The sequence below is a fragment of the Cydia amplana genome, chromosome 23 (assembly GCF_948474715.1).
Source record: "Cydia amplana chromosome 23, ilCydAmpl1.1, whole genome shotgun sequence".
Lineage (NCBI taxonomy): Eukaryota > Metazoa > Arthropoda > Insecta > Lepidoptera > Tortricidae > Cydia > Cydia amplana.
In genome coordinates, this window is record NC_086091.1 from 1,767,678 (window position 1) to 1,789,540 (window position 21,863).

General features: G+C 38.2%; 2 long non-coding RNA genes across 2 annotated transcripts in view; one reads left to right on the forward strand and one right to left on the reverse strand.

Moving 5' to 3' along the window:
- LOC134658889 (uncharacterized) overlaps positions 1-21,863 on the forward strand; it is a 582,766-nt gene that overhangs the window by 168,847 nt on the left and 392,056 nt on the right. The gene's annotated exons all lie outside the window — the stretch shown is intronic.
- LOC134658875 (uncharacterized) overlaps positions 14,902-21,863 on the reverse strand; it is a 397,606-nt gene continuing 390,644 nt past the window's right edge. Inside the window, exon 3 of the long non-coding RNA XR_010097752.1 lies at positions 14,902-14,938. This is a non-coding gene — a long non-coding RNA (uncharacterized LOC134658875). The remainder of the gene's footprint in view (positions 14,939-21,863) is intronic.

The window sequence follows — 21,863 nt, forward strand, 5'->3', positions numbered from 1 at the left end:
AAAACTCATTTAGGTTGTAAAATACATTTTCAATTAACCAGTTTTTTAATTTTAATTTAAAGCGATTCCCCTCCATCATTTTTATTTCAACTGGCAACTTTATTTTCGATACAAGTGCGAAGAAGAGGAAATTCGAAACGAGTGGCGATAAATTAAAACACGACCGAAGGGAGTGTTTTCGGGAGTGTTTTAAATCGACACGAGTTGCGAATTACCTATTCGCACGTGTATTGTACAACGTTTTACAGTACATAAATATGGCCCTTTAAATTTTCGACATAGGCACGTATTGTGGTACCTAATTACCGCACTAGGGCGGTCAAGTAACACCATACCTTATGTACTTAACTGTAAAAGTTAGTTTTATCTTGTTTGTATGGATGTATATGGGGCATTATCTATGAAAAGGGACCTTATTGTCGATGGCGCTTACGCCGCACAGCGTCGCGCGGCATTGTATTTATATCGGAGCATCGTTAATAATGGCGTAACCGCCATCGACAATAAGGTCACTTTTTATAGATAACGTCACATATAACTTATGACGTTATTCATAAACGCATATTAACAAGCTTCTATAAGCTAATAAAAGTTTGTCTGTCATATTGACTTAGTTTATGTACCTATCTATTTATAAGATTAATTAATTAATCGAGACATGAAATCTGAGTTGGTTAGTGTGTGTGCTATATATTCAATTTCATCTTTTCTTTCCAAATTTTATGACACAATGAGATTTCTGTTTTTTTAACGCCTACCTAACCTTTAGATTCAGATTGCAATCGATAAAGCGTTACGGCATTGCAAAATGTACGATTTAACTGTCAATCGCGAGACGTGACGTTGTTTAACGTCCCAATCGCGACAGCATTGCGACAACGATAATAACGCAAATTGGGTACTTTCCTCTACTTAAAACAAATTATTTCACACCGTGCCCCAAATAATTATTAGAAAAACATAGGTAGCAATTATTTTTAAACACAATTTTTATTTAATAAATGGGATAGAAGTATAAAAAGTAGGTGAGTTGACTGTGACGTCACTACACATGTTTTCATATAAATACATATTAGCAAATCGTTTTGACAGTTCTAAAAAAGAAGCTGATTTGACTAGTAGGAAAGTAGCTAATTATCAAGGAAATTAAATATTATTTTATAAATTAAATCGTTAACACTGGCAGTAGGTACAAATCAAATATATCGGAGCGGCCAAGGTGTTCACAATATCTGAACGCGCACTCCAACGCCTTGACAATAGTGGCGTGTTCAGATATTTGTGAGCGTCTTGACCGCTCCGATATATCTGATGGCGACTGTACACCCCGTGAAAAAACTAACGCACTAAAAATCTTCCTTTTTAGGGTTCCGTACCCAAAGGGTAAAAACGGGAAAACTAAACGGGAATAACTAAGACTCCGCTGTCCGTCCGTCCGTCCGTCCGTCCGTCCTTCCGTCTGTCACCAGGCTGTATCTCACGAACCGTGATAGCTAGACAGTTGAAATTTTCACAGATGATGTATTTCTGTTGGCGCTATAACAACAAATACTAAAAACAGAATAAAATAAAGATTTAAGTGGGGCTCCCATACAACAAACGTGATTTTTGACCGAAGTTAAGCAATGTCGGGCGGGGTCAGTACTTGGATGGGTGACCGTTTTTTTGCTTGTTTTGCTGTATTTTTTGTTGATGGTGCGGAACCCTCCGTGCGCGAGTCCGACTCGCACTTGGCCGCTTTTTAAACTAAACCACTTAACAAAACCTTCATAATCCAAACTTTCCCCATAACAACAGAATCTAGGTCACTATTTGTAAGAACCACTCTCATTTAATCAAAATGACATACTATCCATCAACTTAAAGAACCTCCCCTTAATTCATTATACCCTCAATGCTTGTAAAAAGATGTAATTTTTCAAACACGATAATAGGGGCTGAAAAATATTTTTCGGGAATAGACAATGGGTCCGTTTTATCGAGAATGAAACCGTTTAAAATGGTCGTGAAAAGATTTGGAAACAATCGGCAATAGAGTAATTTGAGAGGTGTTTTTTTGTTTGGTAGGTACATTGTTTTTGCGCGTTGAATGTTTTTGAGTGTTTTGTTCCTATACAATAAATATATTAAAAATATATTCATGTCGTGTTTTATAATATTTTAATTTCTCATGCTCTGAAAGAGATACATTGTTGTTCTAAAAAGTTTGCCGAAAATGATGCGTTTCCGTACTAGAGCATGTTCCTGTCCAAGTACGATTTTTTTATTGCGACAAGGAGTTGAAATTTCCATTCTAATAAATTTAATTCCCCATTCCATAAATAACGACACTTTTACCTAAATTGCTAGTTGAAAGTAAGAAATACCATAAAAAGTTATACTTAGTCATGTTTTAAAAAATACAAATGCATTTTACTGTCCTCTTAATCGAAATGAAAAGTAGGTATGAAAAGACTCGGGTGAAAGGCATAATTTCATCTCTTGTTTAAAATCAAACTGTAGTCATGTTATGAATTTATTAGAAAACAATTTTGATACGCCTCGCAGATTTGCTAAAACCCACTTAATTTCTAATCGCATTGTATAGAAAATCGTGAAAATATAACAAGCGCTAAGGCGATTCGTCTCGATCGTGATAAACAGTGTAAACCCCTTATAATTAATGAACCGACAATCCTTTCTACATCGGACCTTAATGAAGTCGCTGTGGGAAACATACGGGGGGATATTACAGCGAGCAGAACGAATAACGATACGATACGTGTTCGCATCGCGACAGAAGCGCGACCGTATCGCGTTTGCATCGCGACAGAAGCGCGACGGTATCGCGTTTGCATCGCGACTGAATCGTGTTATGTGGGCGAGGGCACACAGCTAGCGACCGCGTCGCGTCTGTATCGCTACTAACGCGCGACAGCATCGCTATACTGCATCGCTACAAAAAGTCGCTGTGGGCGAGGGACGTATACCATACCTACTAATGTATTAATCTTAGATGAACTCAACATCACAACCAGGCTTTTTACCATCTGCTTACGCAATGTGCTTGTGTACGCAGGATTCTAATAATACTGCCTAGCCCGAAAGATACTATATATTATTTCACTTGAAGAAGCCACCTTTTCACGTGATATTCACAGAGTTGGCCGCAAATAAAAACTTATAACTCGATGACACCGCTGACAACTTCATTAACTGTTTTCACGTGTCAGTGATAAATATCAGCAGAACGATATGACTATGTCGGCGGCTGATCGTAATATCCGCTCGATTGTAAAGTTGTTGTGTAATGTTTTAATAGTAGTCACATTAAACGAATAGGTAGGTAGGATAGGATTGTTAGATTACTTCTTATAGGGCAAACTGTTCTCTGAATAGACGGAGCCCCACGTAGCGGAACGAAACAACGATATTCACGTTTCACGATATGCCTAGGAATTTTGTGATCTGGCGGATATTACGATCAGCCACCGACATCTTCTTCCTCGCATTTTGCTACGGCTCATGGGAGCCTGAGGTCCACTTGTCTTATCCCATGACTTTGTGTAGGTACTAGTTTGACCATGTTACCTTCCAACCCAGAGGGTAAACTAAACCATATTGGGATTAGTCCGGTTTCCCGTTTCGTTTCGATTCAGTTTTTGGAAACTTTTCAAGTTTAAAGCTATACCTAGATAGGGTAAAGGCACCAGTAGTCAGCCCTTATAACTACTTTTTTAAGTTTGAACGTTCGGCATTTCTACAGGATTAGTCGGACAATTAAACAAATGACATGGTTAGATCAATTGTTTATCATAGTTTTAAAACAAAATATTAAAAAAAATAACAATCCTCTTTATAATATCTCTAATTAAGTTTAAACAAAAAGTGGCACTTTTCTCCAGTAGTCAGCCTCCAAAATCCAGTAAGCAGCCTCTGTGTACCCAGTACTCAGCCTATATAAACTATTCATAATAATTAGATTAAAATCACTAATATTTATATCAAAATCAACGATATTATAATATATATTTTTTTATAATTTTTGTTATCGTTATTGTAGTTAGTTGTATTTTGTAATTTTAGTTTATATTTTTTTTGCATATATGTATTACTTACCTACTTGTTTACTTATTTAATAAAAAAAATCTTATAGGTGCATACAATTCTTATGACACGAAATTTGTTGGCCATAGGTACTTAATTAATTAACATTATTCTTGCAAACTAAGAATCGCAATATTTATTTTCTAATAATTAATCCGTCAAAAATTAACGAGGTAAATCAGGTAATATATAATTTTGTTCCTAGTAGGTATTCGGTAAAAAATAATTAATCGAGTCTATGCAGATCTAACCTATCATTAATAAACAAAGTCATATACCGACCAGGAAAAAGCAAAATGATAGTTATGTATAGTTAACGTCAAAAATATGTATACACTTTTGAATCTTATTTCAATGAGATAGTGTTTAAAAATGTGGACATATTTTTGGCGGACACGTACCAAGCAAGGTCAATGGCTGAGTACTGGATCCGCGAAACCCAGTGCTCAGCCGCATTAAAACGTTATTTCAAATGCGGCTGACTACTGGATTTTACTTTAAATTGACTAGGGCATGCCTAACTAAATTTGAAAATGTAAATTTAACGGTCCTAACGGTCGCATTGGCTCGAAAATAATAAAATAAACGAATAACCCAAAGGTCAGCCGTGGGGGGCTGGGCACTGGATTCTTTGGAAAAAAGTGTTATCCAGTGGCCAGCCCCCTCAATTTATAAGTAAAATATTGATATTTTCATTCAAATATAATGCAATTTAATAGATAAACTAATAAATAAACCAATCATTAACAAAAACAATAACTTTTAACATTAAAACATAGTTTTTCTTGCCTGTTAAGAGAACACCACGTGCAGTAAAAAATATGGCGGACATGACACTATTGCACTCGTGGACAAACAGCACCTGTATGAACGAGTATATTTCTTCCCCCCGTTCCCTCACCGCACCTGTCGTGTGACGTATTAACCAATAAGGAATCATAGCTCCTATTTGAGTACTCGCGATTCGTTTAAACGAATATACCAGATATTTATGACCAATAAACGACTCAAAAGGCTGACCACTGGTACCTGGCTGGCCACTGGTGCCGTTACCCTACTAGTTATTTTCCGAATAACAGAAGTTCCCCGTATTACCGTCCCCTGAGTCACCGGCATCGGATCCCGCCACTCTCGGGATTGATTTACGCAGTCTAATTATCGCGGGAGATTGAAAGTAATTTAGTGAGATGTCGAACGCTGTCCGAGAATCGTTACACGCGCACTTTTGAGTCGATTGTTCGAAATTTATAATATTTGAAATTTGGAACACGAAAACAGATCACTGTTATTAAAATGTTAATTTATCCTTTGACCAGTTTTCGTCACAACTGGATTTTCTTCCCCTTAGATGCCCTTAGGAGTTGAATTTCAAGTTAAAGTTGTTCGGGTAATTTGGGCCAACCTGTTTAATGTTGTTTTTTGTGTCTGTTTGTTGTTGTGTTGTTGTTTAATGTTGTTTGGTTGTCTGGAAGAAATCGCACTTTAGCGATAAGGCCGCCTGTTGTTACCACTGTATTCATGTATTATGTGTGTCTCTCTGTAAATGTTTATTGAGGTTGTGCAATAAAGAGGATTTGTATTGTACTGTATTGTTGTTGTATTGTTGTTGCATCACACCTGCTAGTACAAGTTTATAGCAATATTCAGATTTCACAACTTACTCGTACTCATTGGTGTGCACATTACCTGGCCTTTTTAGGGTTCCGTAGCCAAATGGCAAAAAACGGAACCCTTATAGATTCGTCATGTCTGTCTGTCTGTCTGTCCGTCTGTCTGTCCGTCCGTATGTCACAGCCACTTTTCTCCGAAACTATAAGAACTATAGTGTTGAAACTTGGTAAGTAGATGTATTCTGTGAACCGCATTAAGATTTTCACACAAAAATAGAAAAAAACAATAAATTTTTGGGGTCCCCATACTTCGAACTGAAACTCAAAAATTTTTTTTTCATCAAACCCATACGTGTGGGGTATCTATGGATAGGTCTTCAAAAATGATATTGAGGTTTCTAATATCATTTTTTTCTAAACTGAAGAGTTTGCGCGAGAGACACTTCCAAAGTGGTAAAATGTGTGTCCCCCCCCCCCTGTAACTTCTAAAATAAGAGAATGATAAAACTAAAAAAATATATGATGTACAGTAAAACTTCCACCGAAAATTGGTTTGAACGAGATCTAGTAAGTAGTTTTTTTTTATACGTCATAAATCGCCTAAATACGGAACCCTTCATGGGCGAGTCCGACTCGCACTTGGCCGGTTTTTTCCTTAAACTTATTAAATTAAAGTGCCCCATTGTTTTAAATTAAGCCATTGGGAATTGTACCACCGCGCCGCCGCTGATACACACATATCCAAAAACCAGACTGAGGTGATTTCCCCACACTGCACTTTGTAGTTTAGCTCCTAGTCGAATTAACAAGTCGCAAAGTTGTGAGCAGTTTATATCACTAAGTTACTTAAGGGGATACATCCAAACTGAGCTGTTTTGCTAAGTGTGACTGAACCTGCTAAACGGTACCTAAACTCGCATACAAAGTAATACCGTTAAAACACCCAAATATAGTCCAGTGTGGCTACCACCAGTTTGGCACTGACATAAACGCTATCGAGGACGTAACTTACTTTCTATGCGTCTCGCTCGTACTCGCGTATTAGTGCGAGCGAGATGTATAGAAAGTAAATTACGAAGACTTTAGCGTACCTATATGTCAGATTTGACACTGTCGGTAACTCATGGTACGGGGCATGCTACGGGTACAGAACCTCCCAACTATGGCCAAAACTAACACAAATATCTTCAGGTGTGAATATTATTTGAATATCGCAGTTCTAAGAAAAATCATTTTCACAAAACGAAGAAAAAACTCAACAGGGTCAAAATTCCTGCACTCTATCACGCTTCTATTTTTGTCTTTTATCAAAAAAAAATTGAGTGCTAATGCATGTATTTCTAGCTGAAAATTATACTTAATTATCTTGAGAAAAATTAAAAACTCAATTTCACCCTATACAAAAAGCTCCACTCCGCCATATTTTTTGGGGACAAAAAATAAGACAACGAAAAGAATCTTAACCCACCAAAAAGAACATGGGTATTGATGAATTATGCGTTGAACTTTTGAACCATAATTTTAGTACAACTAAAGTCGTTTATACAAGCTTATAGACACATATACTTACCACAGGTATATAGTCTGTGCGGAAAGAGAAGAGTCGTAGAATGTATTGGATCCCATAATTTTTACGACTCATCTCTTTCCGAACAGACTCTACTACAGTTTTAAGGTAAAATAGGTCCAGAATAAGCGAATATTGATAACTAACTTGGCACCTTTCTAAGACGATAAAAAATTATAGCGTATAGCCTAGAAGCTATATATCACCTAAAAGTATAGCGTGGAATTCAGTGAGGGGATTGCACTGTGCGATGTATCCCCTTAACACAAGCAACCATATTAGAAACTTAGATGTTGATAAAATTCAATTACTGCACTTCAGGTATTACGAACAAGTTTCGCAGTAAGGAAACTTTGGCTTTTTAGAGATAATAGGATTAGAGCGTAGATACTGTAGCCAAGAATCACCCTGTATGCAAATTTAATTTTGGCCGTCTGAAAAGTTTATTTAAAAGTACCGTTCGAGTTCAGACTACGCCATCATTACTGCAGTATTGCGGCGCGACATTACTGTTGACTGCATTTCTGACTCAAATGTCATAAATCTGGGCGGCAGCATCGATTTTGACATTGCGGCAGTAATGTCTGTATGTCTGTCAGTCTGTTACCTCTTCACGCTTAAACGGCTGAACCGATTTAGTTGAAATTTGGCATACAGATAGTTTGAATCCCGGGGAAGGATAAAGGATAGTTTTTATGTCAGAAATCATTCTTGAAGAGAGTGCATAGGTGGACGGAATTAATGAATTGCCTAATAATTGAAGTAAGCAATGCGCAAATTGAATGATTGCTATTAACATTATCCAGGCGCTATACTTACTTTAGCTGCTGCTAATTCCACGCAGAAGTCGCAAGCAAAAGCTAATATGAAATAAAGTAACGTCACGCTGCAATACTGTTGTGAAAACGAGAAACATTCCTACTTTTATGACTCGAAATGTTATTAAAATCATTGCGGAAGTTGAAAATCATGTCTTTCCACCCCGTTTCACGGAATATATCTTCTCGGTGTAACCTCAATGTGCCCCGTAATAAAAGCGGGGCGCATCGCGAGGAATGGATTAAACGTGTTGCGCCCTTACACGCTCACTCTAAATTTTACTTAGTCTATTTAATGGCCCACGAAGATACCACGATACTGGAATAGGCCTAATTTAAATCAAATTTTGATTCACTCGTAGTAAATTCTTAGAATCCTTTCTTTTCATTTTAGACTAGCTTTTGCTCGGAACTTCGTCTCCGTGAAGTAATGATGATGATTAGAACTATCCTGTATCCTTCCCCGGGCCTAAAATGATTTCCTCACCACATCAGATCAGATCAGCCGTTTAAGCATGAAGAGTTAACAGACAGAGTCATTTAAATTTCGCATTTAATCTTAGTACCTACGTAAAGATTCACAGTCATGTTTTATTCCTATTCTACTAAATTTCGTAAATTTCATTCGATGGCGTGACGTAATGTCTATGACGACGTAACGACGTAATTTTCCATAGCGCTGACTGAACGCCGATTCCCAAAAGACGCTAGTGTGGGGTGGCCTTAAATGATTGTCATCTTGGCTACGGCTCCTGGCTAACGCTCCGTAGCGAACGAAACGCAACTGTCACTGTCACACTAATATGGAAGAGTGATAAAGAGACACAAAGCGATTCGATGGCGAAGCGATAGCGATCGTCACCTTGGCTAGGCCGCCAGGTCTTTATCACTACACCTTATAGGTAAAACAAAGTCCCCGCCGCGTCTGTCTGTTTGTGTAATGGTTACGCTATCACAGAAACACCTTATTAGGGTAACATTCCATTTCTGATCGCAGCTGCACTACTGGTACTGAACGCGTCGGTGTTACTGTCAATTTCCATAGTAAAATGAACAGTAGTGCCGCTGCGGTTGGAAATGGACTGTCACCTTTAAACGTAGCACAATTGTATTACAGAGAAAATTACAGGAATAGGTTTTGTTAAGACGAGGGTGTTTTGTAGACTGCTATAGCAACGTATTCAAATTGTTCTATTTACATTGACAAGGTTCTAAAACCAAATATAAAATTACGAACATAAAAAAACACTGTATATAAACCTCTTTACAAGAGCAGAATACGTCACAGTTTGTGTGTTTATATGTTCACGATAAACTCAAAAACTACTAAACGGATTTTCATGCGGTTTTCTCCTATCGATAGAGTGATTCTTAAGGAAGGTTTGTGTATAATTTGTTAACCCGTGCAAAGCCGGGCGGGCTAGTTGACAATATAAAACCGTCATAAGACTTGTGGGACTCCTATTTAGGATTAAATAAATAATTAATCTCATATAGCTAAAACGTATTAATATTTATTCTGACATAACAAGAATATCTTATATTAGACAATTAAATTGACACCTAGGCATATCATTGACTTAGCGGCCTGCTTTCGCAGGCGGAGGTAAGCCAACCGAAAAAGGTTCGCTACAGACTCTTCTAGGTCTCCAGCTAAATCTATATCCTTGGATACGTCTAATGACACGGCTCTGTTTGTTGTTTCATGTTGAAAATATCTCACGAATCAGAGTTGTACTACCGTGTTAGGGCGGGATTTCTTTACATCAATCCTTGTTTCAATGTATGTGGAAAAATTGTGTATAAAGGCACACCAGCTGATTAAGTACTTACATCAGTCTGCCGGACGGCATCAGGCTGTTAGTTAGAACAAAAACCGGCCAAGTGCGAGTCGGACTCGCGCACGGAGGGTTCCGCACCATCAACAAAAAATAGAGCAAAACAAGAAAAAAACGGTCACCCATCCAAGTACTGACCCCGCCAGACGTTGCTTAACTTCGGTCAAAAATCACGTTTGTTGTATGGGAGCCCCACTTAAATCTTTATTTTATTCTGTTTTTAGTATTTGTTGTTATAGCGGCAACACAAATACATCATCTGTGAAAATTTCAACTGTCTAGCTATCACGGTTCGTGAGATACAGCCTGGTGACAGACGGACGGACAGCAGAGTCTTAGTAATAGGGACCCGTTTTTACCCTTTGGGTACGGAACCCTAAAAAACAACGGGTTGCACTCAGGGAGTGCCGGCAGAAGTGAAAATTCAATCACTAGGTATTGGAAAATGTCTGCAGCACTATGTATAATTGAGGTTAACGCCATCTAGCGTTATTTCGTCGCATTACTTGAAACCCCTAAGCACATCACTGTTGGTACTCGAGTTATATATTAATACCAGTTAGAGGGAAACTCACTAGATGGCATTTAAATTTAAATCAATAAAGAAAAACTCAATGACATTGAAGTAACAGTTTTTCGATCAGGTCACGTGTCCGTCTTACTTCTTACGGTCACGTGACACCTGTTACGCGTTTAACATTTCCCCATCACAAAAAGTGCACAGCGCCGCTAAAGAAGTTTTCACTTCAAAAAGTTGACAGTTCCGAACAACTGACAGGCTGATATCGTCCGATCCGAGGGACTGATAATCAGTGGCCCCTTAAAACGTTAGACAGCCTAACGTCATCATCAATACTCTTTTGTATGTTTTTGGCACAAATCTCCTCAAATTATACGACAGGATTTGAGCCACAGTGCCACCAGTAACCTAAATGTGGTATTGCAATTGCGACTGCAGCAGCGTTACTGCTGCGGCGCGGCGCGGCGGGCCCACAGCGTTCGTGTTCGCAACGAGATCGCCCACGTAGGACACTTCTATAGGTATCAAAGGATTGATTCACCCCGCGCCGCATCGCTTCGCTTCGCGTTCGCGTGTTGTTCGCCTACGTAGTACGCTGCAACTTTAGCAAAGCTTGTACTAAAACTAGGCGACTATAGGATAGCTAAATACATATTTAAGTATTGTACAGCCACACGCTAAGGCCGAGTACCTGGATTACTAAATGGACTGAATCGTTATGGAATCAACTGGTACTCAGGCGTTGCATGTGCCTGCACAGACTGCATAAAATAAGGTGGGAGGCGATAGCAAGGGATCCTATTGGCCTAATTCCCTACTTCCCTAGCCCTAACTTATTCTATGACAAGGATGTCTGTACCGGGAGACCTATCGGTAACAGACGGATTCCCTACGGGGGGGGATCAAGGTGGTTTGGATGGATACTTGCTGCCGATCGCCCAGGCTCAAGCGACCGATTAAGGCTGAAGGAGTCTTATGCCACAGCAAGGGTTCCTGTAAAAAGGTGGTGGATGGGAGCCTCTACTCTCAGAGTGTCGCCCTGAGCAAGCAGAGGTTTTTTGGGTATAGAGGTAGTGAAACACCAACGGACAATTGGTATCTGATTTATTTACAATTTGCATTTCTTTATATACACAACTTTACCTATAGCACACATATGTAAATCTTATTTGTATTACATCCGTGTAAAGTGCAACTAAGACAATATGTTTTTGCTGGTTTATGCCCTAGATTGATCTGCGTGGATCAGCGCGATGCGCTGACGCAATCTGTTGCTTAAACAAGTATATACATAATAAACATTTGATTTTGATTGATTGAATTTGATTCCCTTGTATTTAGTCAATATTCACGACATATTTAGAGTCTCAGGTGAGACATCACCGACATCTCATCCATAATTACTCTAAAACGTCATACGGCCAGAACCCGCACCATGAGTCACTGACAGTGTCAAAACTGACATACTTATACGCTATCGAGAATGTAATTTACTTCTATACATCTGGCTCGCACTAATATGCGAGTACGAGTAAAGGTGACAGTCCATTTCCAACGACAGCTGCACTACTGTTGTTTTTACTATGGAAATTGACAGTAACAGCGACGCGTTCAGTACCAGTAGTGCAGCTGTGGTCAGAAATGGAATGTTACCCTAAGATGTATAGAACGTAAATTACGTTCTCGATAGCGTATATGTCAGTGCCAAACTGATGGTAGCCGTACTAGTCTATTTCTGAGGCCTAGCTTATCTTTTATTAGGCAATCAGACATAACGCCTAGGCTAGACTCAGGGTTGAAGCGAGCCGTTCCCGAGTGTGCTGTAATTGGACTAGGTAGCGCTTAGCTAGGGTTGTCACTAGTCAGTTTTCTTTTTTGAAATTTAGATTTTATTTCCAGATTTGTATAGCACTAGCGACCCGCCCCGGCTTTGCACGGGTTAACAAATTATACATAACCCTTCCTCTTGAATCACTCTATCTATTACAAAAACCCGCATCAAAATCCGTTGCTTTGTTTTTAAAGATCTAAGCATACATAGGGACAGACAGACAGCGAGAAGCGACTTTGTTTTATACTATGTAGTGACATAATAGGATTCCGCGCAATGATCTCGCTCAGCTAAATGATAATATAGGTATTTTGTGTCTAGAATCACAGAATCTTTGTTTAATTTTAAAGTTAATTACTATGTGACTAGAGTAACTTTCATTCGATAGCGTGACGTGACGTACGCGTTTGCATTTTGTGTCATTTTCTATGGGATTTTGAGTTTCCAAAACGTCCCGCTTGGCGCGCTGTTCAAATTCCCATACAAAAATAGACATAACGCAAACACGAACGCTTGTCACGCTATCGAATGAACACTAGGGGTTCTGAGTCGAAACCAAATCTCGAAAAGCATTACCCCATCTTCGTTAGTCCAGTAAAGTGCTTATATAACATAATTGCAACAGATTTAAGGAGGGAATGATACAACGCGAAGGGGTGATAATACGATGCCTGCTAGGGTTGACAACTCAAAAATACTTGTTAGATCGAATAATTTAAATCATCACACCGTAGTGGTAATCCCTTACCAAAAACTAACATAATTTTCAGCGGAAAAAAGGTTATGGTCACCAATACTTTTTATCAACTAAAATAAAATTATATATTATCAAACTTCTTGCGCTTCTATATCAAATTAATTACTTGTGATCAACTTCATGATTGATTCGTGTTACCAGATTAAAGATTGAATATTCTACTATAATTGTATCTCAAAAGAATTAGCAATGGTAGTCTATATAACACTTTAAACTCTCGCGTTTTGTACACATATTTAATTACACAAACGGGTCTAACGCGATATAATTTCATTGTTTTTACCTTTAATTCCGACTTTTCAGCTGAGTTGCACCAGCTGTGGTCACGGAAAGACTGACGTCTCAACAAATGTCAACGGAGATATTAATAAAACACCACTCAACTACCCGAAATTAGTTAATAAAAATGTTCGGGGTAGACAAAGAAATTGCAGCTACCCGTCAAAGTTTAATGTTTATTGTCCACGGCACGACACACAACACTCACAGTATCCGCACACTGGTCCGAAGATATATCCGCTGGTTTCAACATTTGAATCACTGGTCCCCAAGTAGACGATAATTTGTACCCGTCCTCTCGATTGAAATTTTTAGGGTGTTTTTTAATTTCAATCGTCGTCGGATCGTGAGAGAGGCGATTGAAATTAAAAAACACCCTAAAAATTTCAATCGAGAGGACGGGTACAAATTATCGTCTACTTGGGGACCAGTGATTCAAATGTTGAAACCAGCGGATATATCTTCGGACCAGTGTGCGGATACTGTGAGTGTTGTGTGTCGTGCCGTGGACAATAAACATTAAACTTTGACGGAAGCTGCAATTTCTTTGTCTACCCCGAACATTTTTATTAACTAATTTCGGGTAGTTTAGTGGTGTTTTATTAATATCTCCGTTGACATTTGTTGAGACGTCAGTCTTTCCGTGACCACAGCTGGTGCAACTCAGCTGAAAAGTCGGAATTAAAGGTAAAAACAATGAAATTATATCGCGTTAGACCCGTTTGTGTAATTAAATAATGGTAGTCTAGTTTAAAAAAATATAACATTGTAAAGGAAAGTAGCGAAATTTTCTTTTCACCCCGCGATTTCTGATGGGCCCGTTTTACGGTAACATAATTTTCAGCGGAAAAAAGGTTACCAATACTTTTTATCAGCTAAAATAACATTATATAGGTACATGTATATCAAACTTCTTGCGCGGTATATTAAGAGGGCATCGTCCGTCCAGTAGCTCCAAACCTATCCGTTTATATATAATCCAGTATATAAATGTTGTAGTCCTACTGATTTTATTCAGAAATTACGTTATTAACTAGTTTGAGGATGTGGTGTAATTATTGCCGTTAAATCAATTTTCACGACCACAAATATTAAATAAAGAATACAAAAAAAACTTTTCTCAAGCCTAATTAGGGTTCCGTAGCCAAATGGCAAAAAACGGAACCCTTATAGATTCGTCATGTCTGTCTGTCCGTCTGTCTGTCCGTCCGTATGTCACAGCCACTTTTCTCCGAAACTATAAGAACTATACTGTTGCAACTTGGTAAGTAGATGTATTCTGTGAACCGCATTAAGATTTTCACACAAAAATAGAAAAAAAACAATAAATTTTTGGGGTTCCCCATACTTCGAACTGAAACTCAAAAATTTTTTTTTCATCAAACCCATACGTGTGGGATATCTATGGATAGGTCTTCAAAAATGATATTGAGGTTTCTAATATCATTTTTTTCTAAACTGAATAGTTTGCGCGAGAGACACTTCCAAAGTGGTAAAATGTGTGTCCCCCCCCCGTAACTTCTAAAATAAGAGAATGATAAAACTAAAAAAAATATATGATGTACATTACCATGTAAACTTCCACCGAAAATTGGTTTGAACGAGATCTAGTAAGTAGTTTTTTTTATACGTCTTAAATCGCCTAAATACGGAACCCTTCATGGGCGAGTCCGACTCGCACTTGGCCGCTTTTTTTTATTTCCCACTGCTGGGCAAAGGCCTCCCCTTTTTTCCGCCAACCATCACGGGTGAACCCGTAAACGTGTTGAAATTAAAAAAAAATTATACCTTAATTTCGTCACGAGTGACAACCCTACCGCTGAAACTGAGCGTCTCACACGAGGCATTAATTTGCATTATACTCCACAGTGCATAACCCTATAAAACGCGGCATAATAGACTTTATGCAATAAAGGCAAATTTCCCTCGAATCGTTGCGCTCTCTTCAGGTTAATTTTAACGAAACAATTAACATAGCGCACGGGATTTTGAACCTTATGGGTTAGGTACGGGTTATTAAATTATACTTGACACTTATCTTGAGTTATATATCATGGGTAGAGGTAGATTTGCAGTAAGTAATCATAATTTTAATCATTACTTTTTATGGGCTTTTTGCTTACGACGATAGCAAACAAGCGTATTGCCCGTATGAAGATAAACGGACACCGCAGCCAACGGACGCCTATAATGGGGTTGACCGGTCGAAGTATTTAGCAGATGGCGCCATCATAGCTTACCCTGTCAATCTCTAGAATTTTTGTTTTTTAATGCCCTGGATGTCAGCCCTTTAAGCCAAATCTCATAGAAAAAGGGGCAACCTATGATGGCGCCATCTATGCAAACCTTAGACAGTTGCCAACCCCATTATAGTGGCAAATTATTATCTTATTATAATAATTATTTATCTTGATATAAGTAATTACTGTAATTAGGTACCTTTTTAAAGTTTCCCACAGGAATGCAGTAATTATAGCGTCGTCACACGCACGTTGCTGATCCTTCAGGAAACAATAATTCACAATCAATAACTCTTTACTAATAAACATGTAGGTACGTACATGTAAGTAATTGTATATACATTTCGAACGCCATTATAACAATCAAATCAATTCAACCCTTCAAATCCATTATTGTAAGTCCAATAAAGGCCCATTCAGACTTACTTGCTCTTTGTTGACTGAGTAATGATGTACTAAATAGCTAACGTAACCCACAGACATGTATAAAGTAAAGACTGATAGTTTGTATAATTATAATGCTGTGCATTATTTTTCCTGTTGCCGTAAAGATACCGTTCGGAACAGACTGCACCAGCGTCACTACTGCAGTTGCAGTAAAGGATGACTCACGTTAGACTGGGATTTGTCCGGGCCGGAGCTTCGTTTTCTATGGAAAGCATCACCTGATCACCTGTCATCTGTCATAGAAAAGTACCTAAGCCCCGGAAGCTCCGGCCCGGACGCGGCCCGGTCTAACGTGAGTCATCCTTAATGCTGTCAAATGCATTAAGGTGACAGTCCATTTCCAACCGCAGCTGCACTACTGTTCATTTTACTATGGAAATTGACAGTAACAGCGACGCGTTCAGTACACTGGTACTGTGCTGTGTATTGGTGGTACAGTGCAGCTGCGGTCAGAAATGGAATGTTACCCTTACTGTCCGAAACGTCAAATGTAAATGTATTGATATAATTACATATTGTAAGTTTGTCGTGTAATATCCTTTTTAAGATGTATTGTTAATGCCGTCAACAGCATTGCTGCAGCAGTATCGCAGCGCGAATATTGAATTTACCACTTATATAAGGTTTACGAGGACCATCATAAACAAATCCAACCTCGCCCCATAGTAAGCTCTATAACGCTTGTATTGCCCACAATACATTACAATACATTATATTACCCATAATATATAGTCGATAATATACTTAAATGGAAACATCCATAACACAGGACAAAATGTCTTTGATGAACACACAAATAAATGCCCTTACCAGGATTTGAACCCCAGACCTTCAGCTTCGTAGGCAGGGGTCCGACTAGACCAGGATGCCGTTGTCACTTCAAAATTCTACAAAAGCGGAGCAAAATATATGGATCTGAGTCAATAATTACACGACTATGAATAGAATTGACCAGTCTTAAGCATTAACTGGTCTCTGTATATAAAATAACGGGTCTGTGTGAATGTCTTTTTGCATTGTACTACGCGTGTATGGGGATCATTATGTCGATAACAGTAGAGTGATGTATGTTTGTATGTAAGTAGGTAGGTGTACGTATGTTTGTTTTTGTGTCAATTCACATGAGTTCAATATTTAATTGTTTTATGATTAGGCGCGCTGTCAAGACGATCGGATCTGTAGGTATGGGAGTGAATTAAAAGGTTAAAATCAATACAAAAAAGGAATATAAAACCAAAATAAAGCAATTTACTTGGTATCATTAACTATTAATAAAAAAAAATTAAAATCCCCTTTCGCAATTATGCCAACTAACATCGTTTTGGAAAAAAGCTAAAAGGTACTCTTCAAACTGCTGAATCTATTATTACCAAAGATTAACATCTTACCGAACTTATCTTAAGAACCGATGCAAGAAATCTCGGGTGTTAAGTAAAACACCGCATCGAAATCGATCCATCCGTTTGAGAGCTACAATGTTACAGACAGACATTTGCGTCAAACGTATTGCGTTTGCGTTCTTGTTTTGCGTGGGGGGTAAAATTTAACATTATTGTCGAATCTCGCCACCCGACTTTGACCAAGTACACTAGATATACCTAGATTTAAGTTTTTTTTGGAAGTGTAGCTCTATTAGTGGGTTTACAAGGTTCTTTTTTAAGGTACGGAATCCTAAAAACGCCGAATTGAGCGTCAGTGTGAACTAATTCACGTTATTACACCCACCCCTCGAAACTGAAGAAACGTTAAAGATAAGCCTGCAAGCTTGACCCAGAACCGGCCAATTTTCTCGTCGCTCGGTGGAAAACAATTTTCTAATTGGAAAACTACGTTATTGAAACGCGAGTTAAAAAGGTTCAAGGTTTATTTAGCCATTTTTTTTTACCGGTCAAGCGCGAGTTGGTGTTGAGTAAGTTACTTTTTGGATTTAAGATAATATTTTGCATTAAAACAGCAATAGCAAAATATTGTTCACACCTCGATAAAGATATTAAAGTTAGTTTTGAACTATAGTCCATAGTTGGAAACTTTTGGACTATTTATAGTTGGGTGGTTCTACGGGATTGAACTATTATTACTACGTATAGAACCGGCGTACAGAACCAGTATTGTCCGCCATGAGTTGATGTTGTTTTGACAACAAACCATAGAAGCGGAGCGCTGCGTGAGTCTCACGACCTAAACGCGTAAGCGCCATGAATTTTACGGTGCTTACGACATTTTGTTCGCGTGGTACAGGTTGCGATTGCGACCATTTCATAGTTTGGTATGGCTTATCTATAGTAATATATCTCAATGTTCTACGGTAAAGTGTCATTCTATGGAACTTGCTAATAACTATGTAAACAAACCGCCATATTGAAACTGTCAAAAAATCTTATACCTTTAAACGAGCAATTCTTGTTTATTTATTTATTTATATACCTATATATCTTTTGGGGATCTCGAAAACGGCTGTAACGATTTCGATGAAATTAGCTATCGCCCCCCATGGTTTTCGGGGGCGAAAAATCGATCTAGCTAGGTCTTATCTCTGGAAAAACGCAAATTTTTGAGTTTTTATATGTTTTCTTAGCAAAGCTCGCGGGCTCCGAGATGTTATGAATTTACTAGTGACTTTTGTTTACATAGTTAGAAAGTTCCATAGAATGACACTTTAGTATCTAAAGTGGCCTACACTACAGCAGTTTAAACCGTTTATAGTATTTCACCGCTTGTACAGTTCGCTCTGAATTATTGAGCTGATCGCGCGTCGCGCCGCCGTAAATAACACGATGTTAACAACCACCTAGGGGGCGTTTCAACTCAACCCGATTTTAGAAGCATTTAGGGCACATAAAAGTAAGTGAGTGAATGACTGAGTGAGCGAGTGAGTGACCGAATGACGGACTGAGTGAGTGAGAGTGAGATTTGTAGTATTTCTCCACGGTATCTGCAATTGGCTACATTCCTACTAGTCAAATCAGCGTCTTTTTTAGAACTGTCAAAACGATTTTCTAATATGGAATTTATATGAAAACGTGTGTAGTGACGCCACGGTCAACTCACCTACTTTTTATGTTTCAATCCAATTTATTAAATAGAAATTAGTACCTATTTAAAAATAACTGCTATCTATATTTTTCTAATAATTATCTGGTGCTTTATTTCGTGCACGGTGTGAAATAATTTATTTTTAGAAGAGGAAAGTACCCAATTGTATCGCTCTTTGAATTATTGAACTGATCGCGCCTCGTGCCGCCGTAAATAACACGCTATTAACAACCACCTAGGGGGCGTTTCAACTCAACCCGATTTTAGAAGCATTTAAGGCACATACAAGTGAGTGAATGACTGAGTGAGTGACCAGGTGAGTAGGCGAGTAAGTGAGCGAATGACGGACTGAGTGAGTGACCGAGTGAGTGAGTGAGATTTGTAGTATTTCTCCACGGTATCTGCAATTGGCTACTTTCCTACTAGTCAAATCAGCGTCTTTTTTAGAACTGTCAAAACGATTTTCTAATATGGAATTTATATGAAAACGTGTGTAGTGATGTCACGGTCAACTCGCCTACTTTTTATGTTTCAATCCAATTTATTAAATAGAAATAGTATTTAAAAATAACTGCTATCTATATTTTTCTAATAATTATCTGGTGCTTTATTTCGTGCACGGTGCGAAATAATTTATAATTTATTTTAAGAGAGGCGCCTCGACTCAACCCTATTTTACAAGGATTAAGGCACAGAAAAGTAAGCGAGTGAATGACTGAGTGACCAGGTGGGTGAGCGAGTAAGTGACCAAATGACGGATGAGTGAGTGACTGAGTGAGCGAAATGACATTTGTAGTCTTTCTCCACGGTATCTGCAATTGTAACGCTCTTTGAATTATTGAGCTAATGCTGTTAATAACGGCCTATCCTAATAATTCAATTCAATTTAATAAAATATCAAGATTCTAGACGAAACCGGAAATACCTAAATAAATCGAACAAAGTCGATTGTCCAAATTTCGATTATTGCTGCAATGTACCGATTCCCGCCATTATGGCTACATTGCTATTGGATAAATTATTACTGGGGAATATGGCCGAATTCTGTTGTTTGCGTGATTTGTTGGAATAGTGCGAAAGGTTATTGCAATTGGTAATGTAATTATTGCAGTTATATTGCATTAAAACATTAAAACAGTTAAATTTGATTTAATATTTACCAACAACAATTAATGGAAGGAATGGAAATATTTTAAGTTTTGTCTTAGTTAAGCAAGTTTAAGTTTTGTCCGAAGCGGTGACTTTTTTCATGTTTTCTTTAATATAAAAAATTGTAATACCTGCAATTTTCTGTATAGTTTTTTCCTTTACCAAAATAAGCCATATTCAAATAGAAGTCAGTTTTAATAGAAAAAATACGAACAACAGAGTGAATAGGTACACTGAAATGCTTATTTACAACCTAGCCAACACTATTGAAAACAACGTTTGTAAATGTTCATTTCAGATCAAAATTGTCATTCACTCACCCATTCATTCACTCGGAAAGTTATATGCAGTCCGCGTTCTTCATAATGTGACAATGCATATTGTGCTGTCCAGTGGAAACTTGTCCTGAAATAATGTTACATCTCATTTAGATTTCACTGAAATTGCAACCTTATAGCTATAACTGTAAAGTTTATTTTTGTATATAAAGAGATGGCAGATACGACGTTTTTAAGATGGAAAATTGGTATTCAATACTCTGCTTATTGTCATCATTGGCATAGTAAAGTTATAACAGTATTGATTGTTGCTGATTTGTTGAGGTTTTGAACTGTTAAGCGGTTTACGTTGGCACGAAACGTCGATTGGACAAATGACTATTGTGGAATACAATTTTGAACCAAGACTTTTATTTAGTTGAAAAAAAAATCCCGTACGTACGTAAAAATACATAATACCTACCTAATATTAATAAAGGTACGAGTATTAATAATAGTTTTTTGTTTTACAAGGGGGTAAAGTTGTTGTTTAACCTCACGTGCTAATATTGAGACCCGCGCAAGTAAAAGATTCCAAAATTGTTTTTGGACAATCAAAAGAGCCTTTTAGCAGCTGTCACTTTTTGACAGCTTTTGTTAGGAAGGGACTTCCACTTGTATTACAAGTTACAAGCTTTTCATGAACGGGCCCTGGTGTGGTGAATTTTTTTTTGTAGCATTAGCATCTGTCCGTCAGCGGACTATGTCACCATTTATTTATCTTTTTAATGATATTCAAGGCAAATGAGCAAACGAATCGCATGATAGTAAGCAATGACCGTCGTCCATGGACAACTGCAACACCAGAGGGGTTGCGAGTGCGTTGCCAGCCTTTAACCTCGTGCCGCCCACCATACAAAATTATAGCCAAGGAAGTTTTTAATCTTGTTGTATTTTATTCAACTAACTAAAACTAACTATTACGGCTCAGCGACCCAAAGAGGATCTTGGCCCCCGAAAAGAGAGCACACCATTTTTAGGGTTCCGTACCCAAAGGGTAAAAACGGGACCCTATTACTAAGACTCCGCTGTCCGTCCGTCCGTCCGTCCGTCTGTCCGTCTGTCACCAGGCTGTATCTCACGAACCGTGATAGCTAGACAGTTGAAATTTTCACAGATGATGTATTTCTGTTGCCGCTATAACAACAAATACTAAAAACAGAATAAAATAAAGATTTAAGTGGGGCTTCCATACAACAAACGTGATTTTTGACCGAAGTTAAGCAACGTCGGGCGGGGTCAGTATTTGGATGGGTGACCGTTTTTTTTCTTGTTTTTTTGCTTGTTTTGCTCTATTTTTTGTTGATGGTGCGGAACCCTCCGTGCGTGAGTCCGACTCGCACTTGGCCGGTTTTTCCCGATCCTGCGCCG